This window comes from Canis aureus, chromosome 1, assembly GCF_053574225.1.
Source record: "Canis aureus isolate CA01 chromosome 1, VMU_Caureus_v.1.0, whole genome shotgun sequence".
In the NCBI taxonomy this organism is placed as follows: domain Eukaryota; kingdom Metazoa; phylum Chordata; class Mammalia; order Carnivora; family Canidae; genus Canis; species Canis aureus.
The window spans coordinates 22,057,250-22,072,134 of NC_135611.1; the positions used below are offsets into that span (position 1 = coordinate 22,057,250).

General features: G+C 37.5%; 1 long non-coding RNA gene across 1 annotated transcript in view; it reads left to right on the forward strand.

Moving 5' to 3' along the window:
- Positions 1–893, forward strand: part of LOC144281253 (uncharacterized) — a 28,864-nt gene extending 27,971 nt beyond the window's left edge. Inside the window, exon 4 of the long non-coding RNA XR_013349814.1 lies at positions 836–893. This is a non-coding gene — a long non-coding RNA (uncharacterized LOC144281253). The remainder of the gene's footprint in view (positions 1–835) is intronic.
- The last annotated feature ends 13,992 nt before the right edge of the window (positions 894–14,885 follow it).

The window sequence follows — 14,885 nt, forward strand, 5'->3', positions numbered from 1 at the left end:
CTCAGCAGATTTTATAGCATTGAGCTGCACTGGTAGCAGCCCAGGACTTGCTGGGGATGCAGAAAACAGGGAATAGGATTAAATCTAAGCCTTATTTCTCCCCTAGCTCTCCTGAGGTTTGTGGAGCTCCTGTGTGCAATTGCTGGCAGGCAAAGGCAGGGAGAAAAACTTGGATGGCTTCTCTCTCTCTCTCTTTTCCTTCATTTCACTTTTATCTGAGAAAGATCATATATATCGGAAGGGTAATTCTTTCACAGTGGAATTTTTTTAATGCACTTAGACACAAAACTTGTTCCAGCAAAAGTGTAAAAACCTTTTTTTTTGGTGAAATATAAAAAATATTACCGTTCTGAATGAGTACATGTGTAAAGGTGAAGCAGCAAGTTTTTGAAGAATTGTTACCTTTATTTATTTTTAGATAGATTTTAAGCAGTCAACTTAAGCAGAGTCAAGAAATTAAACTATGTTTTACTTACTTATTTGTTTTTAAAAAGATTTTATTCATTTGAGAGAGAGAGAGCAAGCGAGTACAGGGTGTGGGGGTAGAGGGAGAGGAAGAAGCAGACTTCTCTATGCTGGGCTCCATCCCACTGGGATCATGACCTGAGCCAAAATCAGATGCTTAACCAAGTGAGCCACCCAGGCACCTCTAAACTAGGTTTTAAACCAAAAATTTCTTTCTCGGTATAATCTTACACTCAAAATGAAATTTAATTTCTGAATGACTGCTCTGGAAATTGACAGTCACTTTGAATTGGACAGCATGCGTACTATGACGGCATGTTTAGAACATAGCTGATGCCTGGCTTTCAATCTCTTTCCACCTATCCCCAAGATTTAACAAAAGTTTGGATGCCCTAAATCAGAGACTCCACTGCCACAACACTTCTTTGGTAAGTACAATGGAAATTAATTATTTTGAAAGGTTCTGATTCCCAATTTACAGAAATCTACACTGAAATGAAGATTGAAAATGTATGTATTTAACAAATTTCAGAAATTTGTGATTTCTTGATTTGAAGACTTCCTGAACTCATGCTTCTAGAATAAAATGATACATTTCTATTGGTAAGTTAATTTGGGAGGGAATCTTAATTCTTTTCAGATTACCTTCATTTCATTACTGAAGTAAAGGGGCATTTGTCACTGACTGCAAAACAGACATACAAATATGATATTTATAATCCATGAAGATTCAGACTCTTACATAAAAACTAAATTACCAAAGATGCTATAGTTGTAACTTTAAAAATTTCCCTAAACTCGCCTTTATACCAAAGTTCTAGGGTTTATCACTTCCTTAACTGGCTGCAGTAGTGTGTGTGTGTATGTGTGTGTGTGTGTAAGATGGACTGATTTTACAACAGATGTGTGTTCTAAATCACATACACACTAACATATGTATCCTAGAGTCTATATTTTGTGGAAAAGCGAAAACTTAGTGGAAGATAGATATTCCAAAGAACCAAATGCACCAATTCTCCCTTCTAATTTTTTCTCTATTAAGAGTATGTGTACGCTGTCTAAAATGCCATGTCTTCGCATTTTCTCACGTATTCCTGAGAGAGAATTTCTCTTTCTTACCAAAGGATACAAGTGTTGGATGAGAGCCTAGCAACTGATTTCCTAACTACGCTCATGTGAAATAATAAAATGTGAGCCCCTAGCACTCAAAACTTGATTTTTAATATGATTTTTCCACTAATTAAAACCAGAGCTTCTCAGGGTATAGTTCAACTGAAAAAGAACTTTTATTTTCCTGTGCAAATGCTTTTGAAAATATCTGAGGGTAATATAAAAAGGACAAAGGAAGGAATTTCAAGTGACCAAGCAGTAATAATTAGCTCTGTCGACAGAAGGTATAGGTGGAATCTGTAAAGGCCATTTGCCCACGGTGATCCTCTGAAAGGATAAGTATTCGAAAAGCTTCTAAAAGAAAAGGCGTGTGTGAGTTTCCAGTGACGTTTACTAGGCAGCTGTATGTTGTTATATATCATACACTGAAATTTGTGCAATACCTAGGCTAACAGTCACAGAAGATGTATAAAAATGTAAAGTGTACAAAATATCTTTTAAGAGTGCTCGATTGTTAATTTTGTCACTTTTATATTGAACACATTATGTCAGTGTTGTATGATAATGAATTTAAAATGGGATGACTGCCCAGAAATGAAAACATGTAAAATCACCAGATTTATAGATCGGTAAGATAGAAAAAAAAAAAAAACATCAAAACATCAAGTTGTGTACCTTAAATATATACAATTTTTAGGTCTCAAAAAGGCCACCAATAAGGGAAATATATATTCCACTATTAATGAACACTTTTACTTTTAAAGGGTGATTTACAAGCTGCAAAAATAAAATGTAGCTTCATTTGACAGCTTCAATTTCTTTTTCTTGTTAAATCATATCTTATTGTTAAATCATACCTTGTTGTTTCAGCAGATTAGTATCAAACCAAACTTTTTCCAAAAAGCAGTAACTTGTTGCCATTCTGTTCTGCTTTTAGTTTGCTTATCATTTGTTCATTCATTCATTCATTCATTCACACAACAGATTTCTTACTGAGAAACTGCTGTATGCCCACCCCAGTACTATTACTACGTTACTGGCCAATCTCCAATCTTTGCTTTCAACGAGCATTCATTGCAGAACATAGAGACAGACAATAATCATCAGACTTATTAAATAATTATATTGTTGGCTATATTAAAAGATAATCAGTGTTTGGGGGAAAATACCACAAGGTAAGGCAGATTGAGAACTCTGGGGAACAGGGGGTAAATTCTCGCGGTGTGGTCAGGTTAGATCTTATCAAAAGGTGACATTTGAGCAAAGGGCTGAAAGAGAAAGGCAGGGTGGCTAAGATACATCTGGTGGGAAAGCGTTCCAGAGAGAAAAAAATAGAACAAAGAAAATATTGTCTATGGGAAGTATCTTGATGATCGATTCCCAATCATTAGCAAAAATATCGATGTGGAATTTTTCAGTAAATATTGTTTAAATTGCTCTTATTGCCTGAAGTTCTCTAATATTTACAACACATTTAGTAAATTTTCGTCTCTCGGGAAGATGATAGCAATAAAAAGTGCTGATAAACTCTCGTCCTCAAGCAGGGCTGACAGAGATCTGTGTGAATGCTTCTGGAAAAGATGACTTTTATGGAATTGAAACAAGTGGAGTTATAAATTGTTTGCAAAGTCCCAGTGAGAAATCTATGTGCAAAATCTGTGCCAGATTAGTGTTTAATGTTGCAGCTGCAGAACAGCCTGTCCATAAAGTCCTCCTCAAAGGCGCTGATGGAGTTCCTACTGGAAGTTGTCACCACTGTCATTGCCAATATGGGTTTAGGGTATCCTAAGAAAGAGCTAGTCGTGGATATGGTGTAAAATGGATGGAGAAACAGCCTCTGCCCACTGAACCCTGGAACTCTGTCACCACTGTCATTGCCAGGCTGTAAGAGGGTCTGGAGGCTACACCCTCTTGAAGCAGATGGCCCGATGGGAGGCGAGAGCTCCTCAAGACTCTGCCTCATGGACTGGTGGAGGGTCTAGGTTGGGTTATACCTGTGAAAAAAAAGCTATTCAAACCACAGAGAGTTGAAACCATACAAGACAAATGCTGAGAACTGATGTGATTTGCCAAACAGAATGTTGTGTGATATTTGGTGTAAGCAAATACAAGGGCGTCAAAGGAATCCTCTGAATAGAAATGTCCTGATAGATATGCCCTTTTTGCTTGTTAAAAACCCCTGAAAAAATTAAATCTAGCCTTGAGTGTTTGAACTCAACTAGCCATTCAGCAGTACTCAAAATATTTTTCTTTCTCTAATCAGCTCTGTCTCCTATTTTTTTATTTGTGTGTGTGTGTGTGTGTGTGTGTGAGAGAGAGAGACAGAGAGAGAGAGAGAGAAGAGAGAGAGAGAGAGATAGCACTTAGTTATCAGATGCTTAGAAAGTTAAGCCTATTTTCTCCAGGATTTAGCTACAGTTTCCATTTAAAAGTTTCCAGGTGATTTATTTCTATGTGGGAGGTATCAACCCTTGGAAGTAAATGCTCTGTTAGTATTTTTCACTTGGAAAAAACACTCAAGTTTCATTTCAGTATTGCAAGGCAAATGTAAGCCCAGGTTTTGGAGGAAAAGGGGCAAGATAATTTTTTCTTTCTCCCCGTGAAAAAGGACTCTCCCTCCTTAGGTCTCAGTGTGTAGAAGTCAAAAGGCTACTGGAAAAGAGGGTAGGTAAGTTTTCATAATGAACCGAGAAGACTTGTGGGAAGAAAAGAGTAAGACCTTGACACAGTTCCTTTTTTGGGGGGGCAGGGTGAGGGTGGAGACTGAATGTTAGAATATCGTGAACGTAATGAACCCCCAGAGATCAGCAGACAGGAAAGGGCACCAAGAAATCAAAGAAAAAATAATGATGCGGGTAAATATGGGTTTAGGGTATCCTAAGAAAGAGCTAGTCGTGGATATGGTGGAAAACGGATGGAAAAACAGCCTCGGCCCACTGGACCCTGGAACTCTGGTCTAAGCCTATGCATGTGGTCCACACCACGGGTCAGAGAGCACGTGATTCCATCTGCCAGTGTTGGGACTCACACGGAGCCTTTAGAAGGCATTGCTCTCTTGCTGGTGCTATTGAGATCCTGTGGGGCCGGCGAAGGGGGGTGCAGGTTAATGCAGCCAGCCCTGTGGCAGCAGAACTGAGAAACACCCTCTCCCATTCCCAGCTGCCTTTTCTCATACCTTCTCAACTATGATTAGCCCAGGGCATCGGCTCACTTGATGGAATTCACAGTAAGAGTGACTATTTAAGGGGGTTGGATACGGCTCCGGGGACTCAAGAGCTGCATCTGTCGCAGAGACTAAAGTTTCATTCAATGGGTCACTTTATAGTTCCACTTTTGTCTTGTCCACATCTTCTTATATGTTTTGTTTGATGAAAACTCTGCCCAAGCCAGTGTAGACTTAAAACTGGTGCTGTTCAGACCCGGTGCTGCAAATTTTTCTGTCCTGATAGTGCAGCACATGGCTTTGGTGGCTGCTGGGGCGGGGGGGGGGGGGGGGGGGGGGGGGGGGTGTTGGAAGGGACCACGGCACTGGGGGCAGCCGTATGTTTCTCATAGAACCTGGAAATGGAAGGTTAGAAATGCATTATTGGGAGACACTACTTTTCAGGTAACTGAAATATGTTTTAGTTTTCAGAGTGCCTGAGACCAAAAGAAACGTCCCTGGCGTCAAATACAATATACGTACCAATGAATCCTGCATATGCTTTCTGGTAAATAAGTCCAACAGCAGTGAACTTTCCAGTGTGTTCTCCACTAGTGTGCCTCGCCTGCTCCATCAGCTCTCATTCCACCTGGGGATCCTCAAGTTTCTCCCAGTCCTTTTGAGAATTCTAGAGAGAAGTTTATGGCTTGACAACAAGTAAATAGGCACAGTTCAGTGTTCTGAACCCTCCACTTCACAGTATGGAGAAGAATTCAGCTCCCGATGTTCTAGGGGTAGCTGATATGGGCATGGAATAAGCTATTTGATCTAATTCTTCCTTAAGTCAAGGCTCTCTGAGGTGAAAACACGTTTGTAATGGTGATGTGCACGTGGGCAAGTTAATGTTTGCCATCGTGAATGGTAGGGAAAATGATGGATTTAACCAAAGCTGGCATTAAAGAAAACTCACAGGTGAAAATCTCTCTCTCTCTCTCTCAACTTCTCACTTCAATATACACTGAACAACCAAGACTGTTGTTCCACTGCCTCTTAGCTTGTTAACACGTCGCGCTGAGGAGTCTTCACATTCAAACTGTCTTGTGCTATGATTTTTCTCCTCCACCCTCTTTTTAATTTTCTTTCCTACTTCACCCAATACCAGCCGTTCTTGTCCTATATTCCCTTCTCTCAGAGTGCTTCCAGGTGTCCAGAATTAATCTTGTAAACGAAGGTGGTGAGGGATAATTGCCATCGTTTCCGTATCACAAAGATATTCCCATTTTAAAGGGGTAATTCTGGAAGTGGGATGTCCTATCCCAAATTAGAATTTTCAATTCTAGAATAAGGTTTTAGTGGTCCTTCTTGGATAACATTACCTGGGCAGGGACTTATCTGCTTGTATTGTCCAGATGTAATAGGCATGGGATGTGTAGCCATAAAACTCTGGGCCACTGAGCTGAGTTTGACAGTGCAGCTATACAGCGAGTAATGCGGATAATGACTTTTATACAGTGCATAGGTTTGATATGGCCTTCCACCTTGAAGATTTTTCATAACAAAAAGTTGAGAAATCTGTATTATTTGAGTAACAGCAACAATAAAACCCACATGGGGCTTTGCAACTTCTGTGCTTTGAATAGATTAGAGATGGTCCCTGAAATATTGAACTCTTTATCCCATTGATTCTCAAACTGAAGCATGACTCAAAAAGCCTAGAAAGCTTGTTTTTTTTTTTTTTTTTTTTGTTTTTTTAGATTTTATTTATTTATTCATGAGAGACACAGAGAGAGAGGCAGAGACACAGGCAGAGGGAGAAGCAGGCTCCATGCAGGGAGCCTGACATGGGACTTGATCCTGAGACTCCAGGCTCAGGCCTTGGGCTGAAGGTGGTGCTAAACCACTGAGCCACCCGGGCTGCCCTAGAAAGCTTGTTAATATGCACAGAGTGTCTGTCTTAAATGGGGTCTGAGTATTTACATTTCTAGGAAATTTTTAGGTGCTATTGCTGCTGCTGCTTTTGATTTGGGGACCAAATTTGGAAAACTCTTTTTAGTCTTTGGGACACTTCAGTCATCAAACACGAGTTCAAGGAGCCACATCTGGCAGTGCTTGCTCTAATATGCCTGCTAAGCACTGAGGAGATGAGTTACCTTGGAGAAATCTGCTTTAGCATCCAGCTAATGCAGCCCAGGTTGCTCCTGGAAGAGTTTACACTCAGAACACAGAATATAGCTCAAGGTGAATTGCACAGGGGTGAGAGTCAGAGAGGCCCTAAGAAATCTCCTGGAGGGTGTTCTTGTAGGAGTAGGCTTCTCAATCTATCTGTAGATGTTCTCCATTATTTTGGAATATCTTATCTACAAAAGTTCATTTGGTGGAGGCATCTGGGTAGCTAAGTTGGTTAAGTGGCCAACTCTTGATTTCCATTCAAGTTATGATCTTAGAGTCCCAGGATGGGGATCAAGCCCCACTGGGGGTAGGGCCTATCTCAGTGGGGAGTCTCCTTGAAGATTCTGGATTCTCTCTCTCTCTCTCTCTGCCCTTCCCTCAAATAATAAATAAATAAATAAATCTTTAAAAAAGAGTCTCTGGATTTGAAATCTACCTGCAGTACTATAAGAGATTTCAACATTATATTAGTAAATGAGGGTAAAGGAAGTGCTTTTGGATTTTTTAAATATAATTTCAATTTGCTAGTTTTTAAGCAGCTATAAAAATGGGAAAATGGTTTTAAATTTTTTTATTATCTATATGTGAACAAAGTTTTTTATTTGATGTGACTCTCAAGGATTTGGAGAAAGATCACCATAAAAATCATGATTAGGAATTGCCTGTAGGCAGCTTAATCATAAAATCAAACATAAAAATCTATTTTCATAAAAGAAAGCTCAAGTTTCTCATTAAAGAAAAAAATGAAAAGTCTTTATTTTGAAGTTTTATATAAATTCAATAGTTAATACTCTTTCTATCACTTTTATTTGACTTTTCTAACATTGTTATCTTACATTAAGGATGTAATTTTTTTCCCCACCAAGTTCTGTATAGATACTCCCAAATTTATTCCAGTTTATCCCAGTTCTCATACAGATATAATAATTTTTTATGTCTACTTTAACCTGAAAATGGCTGAGAGAAACTGCCACAGTCTCCACTGAATGGATTAGCAAGGCAGGATTTAAAATTATTCTCCCTTCAGAAGTCTGTTGCTTTTCTATGTACTAACAATGAAGCAGCAGAAAGAGAAATCAAGGAATTGATCTCACTTACAACTGCACCAAAACCCATAAGATCCCTAGGAATAAACCTAACTGAAGAGGTGAAATATCTGTACTCTGAAAACTGTAGAACTCTTACGAAAGAAATTGAGTAAGAAATGGGAAAACATTCCATGCTCATGGATTGGAAAAAAATATATTTTTAAAATGTCTATGCTACCCAAAGCAATCTACATATTCAGTGCAATCCCTATTAAAACACCACCAGCATTTTTCAGAGTGGGAACAAATGATTCTAAAATTTGTATGGAACCAGAAAAGACCCTGAATAGCCTGAAAAGACCCAGAATGTTGAAAAAGAAAACCAAAATGTTGAAAAAGAAAACCAAAGCTGGAGACATCACAATTCTGGACCTCCACTGTATTACAAAGCTGTTATCATCAAGTATGGTCCTGGCACAAAAACAGACACATAGATTAATGGAATAGAATAGAGAACCCAGAAATGGACCCTCAACTAATCTTTGACAAAACAAAAAGAATGTCCAAAGAAAAATGTTTTCAACAAATGGTGTTGGCAAAATTGAACAGCCATGTGCAGAAGATCACTTTCTTACAACATATACAAAAATAAACTCAAAATAGATGAAAGATCTAAACATGAGACAGGAATTATTCAAAATCCTAGAGGAGAACACAGACAGCATCTCTGACCTTGGTCACAGCAACTTCTGGCTACACATGTCTCTAAAGGCAAGAAAAACAAAAGCAAAAATGAACTATTGGGATTTCATCAAGATAAAAACTTTTACAGCAAAAGTAAACCATCAACAAAACCTCCTACAAAATGGGAGAAGATATTAACAAATGACACATTAGACAAATGGCTAGTATCCAAAATCTATAAAGAACTTATCAAACTCAACACCTAAAAAACAAAAAAATCTGATCAAGAAATGGGCAGAAGATATAAACAGACATTTCTCCAAAGAAGACATACTAATGATGAACAGACACATGAAAAAATGCTCAATATCATTCAGCATCAAGAAAATACAAATAAAAACCATAATGAGCCATCTTATACCAATCAGAATGGCTAAAATTAACAACTCAGGAAACAAGAGATGTTGTTGAGGGTGTGGAGAAATGGGAACCCTCTTACATTGTTGGTAGAAATGCAAATGGGTGGCAGCCACCCTAGAAAATGGTATGGAGGTTCCTCAAAAAGTTAAAAATAGAAATACCCTACAATGCAGCAATTGCATTACTAGGGATTTATCCAAAGGATAGAAACATAGTGATTCAAAGGGCCACCTACACCCCAATGTTTATATCAGCAATGTCCACAATAGCCAAACTATGGAAAGATCCCAGATGTCCATTGGTGGATGAATGGATAAATGGATAAAGAAGAGGTAGTGCGTATATATATTAGCCATCAACAAGAAGGAAATCTTGCCATTTGCAATTACGTGGATGGAACTAGAGGGTATTATGTTAAGTGAAATAAGTCAGTCAGAGAAATACAAATACCATATGGTTTCACTCATATGTGCAATGTAAGAAACAAAATGGATGAACAGGGGAGGGATGGCTGGGTGGCTCAACGGTTGAGCATCTGCCTTTGGCTTAGGTCGTGATCCTGGGTCTCTGTGTCTCTGTGTCTCTGTCTCTCTCTGTGTGTCTCTCATGAGTAAATAAATAAAATCTTTAAAAATAAACAAATAAAAATACTTTCAAATTTAAAACATCCGTATACATTTTTTAATGTTTTACCTTCATCTTTCTTTTAAAAATTTTTTTTATTTACTCAATTTAGTTAACATATAATGTATTATTAGTTTTGGGGTAGAAATTAGTGATTTATCAGTTGCATAAAACATCCAGTGTTCATTACATCCAGTGCCCTCTTTAATGCCCATCACTCGATTCCCTACCCACCTCCCTCCAGCAATCCTCAGTTTTCTTCCTAGAGTTAAGAATCTCTTACGGTTTACCTCCCTCTCTGTTTTTATCTTATTTTATTTTTCCTTCCTTTCTTTCCCCTATGTTCTTTTTAAAAATTTGTTTATTTATTTATTAATGAGAGACACACAGAGAGAGGCAGAGACATAGGCAGAGGGAGAAACAGGCTCCCTGCAGGGCCCGATGCAGAACTTGATCCTTGGACCCCAGGATCACCACCTGAGCCAAAGGCAGACACTCAACCACTGAGCCACCCAGATGCCCTAAATTCGAAAATATTCTTAAATAGTAAATTAATTGTGAACATTTTTGAGTTTGCTACAAGGAAAATGTAAATTGAAAATACGATATTGTGAAATACAATACATTCTTCAACTTTTCAAAATAAAATAAAACTTTTCAAAAATAAAATAAAAAAATAGAATAAAATTATGCTCCCTACTTCTATGTCTAAAACTGCAGAAAATAAGCCACCATAGAGCAGATTTGTGCTGTTATGGCAAGAATCGATTGCATTATCCCTCTTAAAAATAATTTTAAGGTAAGTAGGTATCCATTGCTTTAGGGGAAATATGAAACAGCATCATTTTGTGGTTTGACAAAAGCATCAATTTTCCTTGGTATACAGAAAGGAGCATGGGGAAGAGGTAGATAAATCTGCACAAATGATAAGGATCCTCCTGGGAAGAAAATGATCAAAACACCAGCCAGTTTCCTTTTGAGATTCACTGTTATCATAATGAACCTCTGTGGTAGATTAGCATAGCTCCAACTAAGGCCCCCAGAGACTCCCAAAAGAAATTCATCTCATAAGAAATGAAAATTCTAATTGGTGGCTTGGATTCGTAACTGCCTGCATCATGAAGGGAAGAATTATTTAGGCACAGCATTTTTCAAAGGTGAGAGATCTCTTTCTGATTCGGGTACTCTGACATGGAGACCAAAATAATGAATAAATTTTGTGAATAAAATTGTGATTTCAAATTTCTATATAGTTTATATGGCTATTTGAGGGGTAAGTAGAATAGTGCATATAAAATGCTTAGAACAGTCAATGGCCCATGGTAAGTGCATAATAAATGTTAGTCACTGCTAATGTCAAAAAAAAAAAAAAAAGTATGAATCCTAACTTGGGAGCTTCATGAATACTTGGAAGCCCAAATATTCTGATCATAATATTGAAAGCAATGAAGTTATTTTTCTTTAAAATAAAACAAACGCACTCACCAGGTTCAGAAAGAACATCTTCAAATCTTTGTGAGATCAGTTTTCCATGCCAAAATTGTAGCCTTAAAATGGGGGCCAATGTTGATGGATCAGAATTTTCACTTGTGTTTGCTTGGCATTTAGAAACAAGGATGATTTTCTTTGTTCTAAACAAGTTTCTTTAGTTCTTAGATAATTTCAGTGGGAAAAGGGAAGAAAGAAATATAGAGAGACGAGCGAGAGGGTGTGGAGAGAGAGGGAGGAAAAAGAGAAGAGAAGAGAAGAGAGAGAGAGAGAGAGCTGTTGGATAACTAAGCTGGCCAGATACAGACTTGAGTAATGTGTTAAAATACAAGGAGAGTTGACCACAAGGTGGTGAAAGGCACCAACTGGATGATATAATAATAGGCATATGAGAGGCAGTTTTAGAATTAGAGAGCATTGTGGGGGACAGGGAACATCTTTACATTTTTTTCATTACAGGAATTTCTGACTTGAGAGGCAATTTAGGAAATCAATAACTAGAACTTTAGAAGAATATTTGAAGGACACTAAAAATAAAGTATGAACTTTAAATCGTTTCAGACAAAATGATTTAGGATTGAAATCCCTATAATTAATCCACATACTTAAAAGCGTGAAGGTGAATATTTAGATGCAGAATGGTGTTAGGGGAGTTGCATATTTTTTTTTTAAGATTTTATTTATTCATGACAGACACACACACACACACAGAGAGGGAGAGAGAGAAAGAGAGAGAGAGAGAGAGAGGCAGAGACACAGGCAGAGGGAGAAGCAGGCTCCATGCAGGGAGCCCAACATGGGACTTGATCCCAGGTCTCCAGGATCACGCCCTGGGCTGAAGGCGGTGCTAAACCGCTGAGCCACCCGGGCTCCTGGGGCAGAAGGTGGATAATGTATAACCAAAACCAAAAAAAAGAAAAAAAGGAAAATCCACAACAAAGATGCTTCCTATAACCTTCCTGAAGATGGATTTGAATTAATACTCTCATTACCAGTTTAATTTTTTTTGTGGTTTTAGATACGTATCTGTCTCTGTCTGTAAATATGTACATGCACACATACAAGCACACATGCATGCCTAGGCATGTATCTGTACTTCTTACATATGTACATGTGTACAATCTATTTTTACACTTAATTTTGTTGAAAAATGGAATGTAGCTTATCCTATAATAGGCTAATTGCTTCTTAATTAATTTTTTGCTCATTTGTTTGTTTGTGTTAATCATATAATATCAAGGTAAGAAAACCTCTTACTGGATCCAGAGGCCCATATAAGCAGCACCTTTCAAATAATGTTGCCTTAGCAAGGCTTCTTGCTATCGCTGGGCCGTATTTTATATTTATGCCAATGATAATGCCAAAATGTAGCCATACTTGACTATATTCTCCTTATTCCTGCATATTTCAGGGAATAAGAAATGTTAGGGATGTTCTATATACCACTTTTGCATCTGGGTTGTAAAGAGCGGGTTCTTTTCTCTGAGAGCTTCTGAAAACCACAAGTATCAATTGCACTTTGCTATCGTACTCAAGGGGACTTTGGAAGTAAGTGAGTTCATTACAGCGAGACTTAGACTTGAAGTCTTCATCATCAACGTCACCAGTTTTGGCCTAGGGTGGCAAACTGTGTGAAAATACTCTTAACACCCTTAATCAAGGTTAACCCTGTAGCTATGACTATACAAAAGAACGAAATGAAAATTTTAGTACCTACTCTTATAACTTCATCAATACAAATGACTCTGAATGATTTAGAAATGGGCCTTTTCTTTTTCCTTCAAAGGCACATTTTTAAGGAGTGGCATGAGTACTTTTCGATCATTTTAGCTTGGATTTGGAATTAATAATCAATGAAGTATTCATCAATTTCTCAGGGTTTTTTTTCCTCTCTATATTTTCAGCTAAATGTATTCTCCCTATTTTCATGTTGAAATGGAAACAGCCCAGCCTTAATGTTCCCAGTGCATTAGTACAATTTATATCAACCTGATATGTAAAGAGCATTTGGACTTTTAACAACAGATCTTCCTTTATGAGCAGAGATTGTTTAGATTTTTCAGAAGAATGCAGAGGGTTAGCAACCTATTAGGTGAGTCTGGGCCATGGGAAATAGCAATGCAATAATTTAGTCTAGAACTCCCTTCCTTCCTTGATTGCTGCCATTTCCCTCATGAGTTGCATAAAACATTTCAGATATGTTTATTTGGTCTAATAAGTAGGGAATGTCATAGACTTGTGCCAAATTTTCAGTGGTTTGTAATGCACGTATTTTCTGAGTCTGGGAGTTCTAATGTGAAGTGGGAATGGGAAGGGGTCTCCTTCCGACTCGCATGTGAACTCTCCATCCTGCCCAGTTTATTACATTGCACACTGCAGGATTTATTTCCAGGGCAGGAGTCCTCCAATTCACTTTTATCAAACACACATGACAAAATTTTGCTTTCTGAGATCTCCCAGTTAAAATTTATCATAACTTCCTTTTTTTTTTTCTCACCCAAACATAATTTATAATAGAAGAGAACAACAGGAAAGACTGATGAAATCATTGTTCTTTCCTTCAAAGTCTTAGAATCATGAGTAAATTGTACCTGGAGTCTGTCACTATGACCTAAAGCCCTGGTGCTTTGTTAATATAACCAATATTTGAAATAAAAAACAGAAATAAAATAAAAATCCTAAAAATAGGCTAGTCCCTAAATATGATTATTTACAAATACAAAATCTACAAAAAAAATCTATTTACCATCCATCATCTATCAATCTATTTCCATTCTAACAATCCTCATCAGCTGTTAAAACTTTTATTTTTATTTAACTTTTACCATTTAAACTCAATAGTTTAAATTTTCAACTATCAAATTGTTTCGTTCTGGCAACCGTAGAAACATTAATATACCCTACAATACTCTGCTGGTAATTATCCTTAGTAGCCATCTCACAGGAAGTGAGGAAGTTATGAGTTTCGTTCTTCTTGCACATTTCCAAAAGGAAAAAAATGGAAAATAATCTTAAAAGAGAAATAAAAATAAAATTATAGAATAGTAACTTGCTGTATTATGTTCATGTACAAAGCTGAAGGAACATTGGGAAAACCTAATTGAAGAACAATTTTGCTTTTTTATAGCTTGAGAAAAGAAAGTTTTACCAATTTTATTAGCATATGGGAAACAAGTAAGGTTAATAAAGAATTTTAAGGAGAAAATTGTCTTAATCTTAATTCATATTGTAAAATAAAAGCCAGTAGGCAGACAGATAAATACACACACACACACACACACACACACACACACACCTTTTTTTTTTTTCTTTTTGGATCTAATAGACACTATAGGACTGTAGTCTTTTCTGTAAATGGATTTGAAAAACACAAGTACCAAATACTTCTCTATTGCACTCAAGAGAATATAATTACAGCTGAAGAGTTGAGAACTCTCAAAACACATATGAAACTCCCAGAAGATTGTACTGGCTGAAAGTTTAGATGTTAAGTAAGGGTTTAGATAAATCCCTAGATGGCTGAGCCATAACCAGTCATTTACAGGCAATTAGAGATTTAGAGGTGTAGGTCTTGGGAGGATTATGTCACAGCAAAGGCAAAGGGTCCCTTAGGGCACTTTAAGAGCCAGCATTCTGTCCAATTCTCTCACTCTTGTTAAACACAAGTCTTAGATACCTTCATCCCCTGGGACTTTATATATATTTGCATTTTTGGCATGGTCCCCAGGAACCAGTAGCTAGTCCAGGTTAAATCT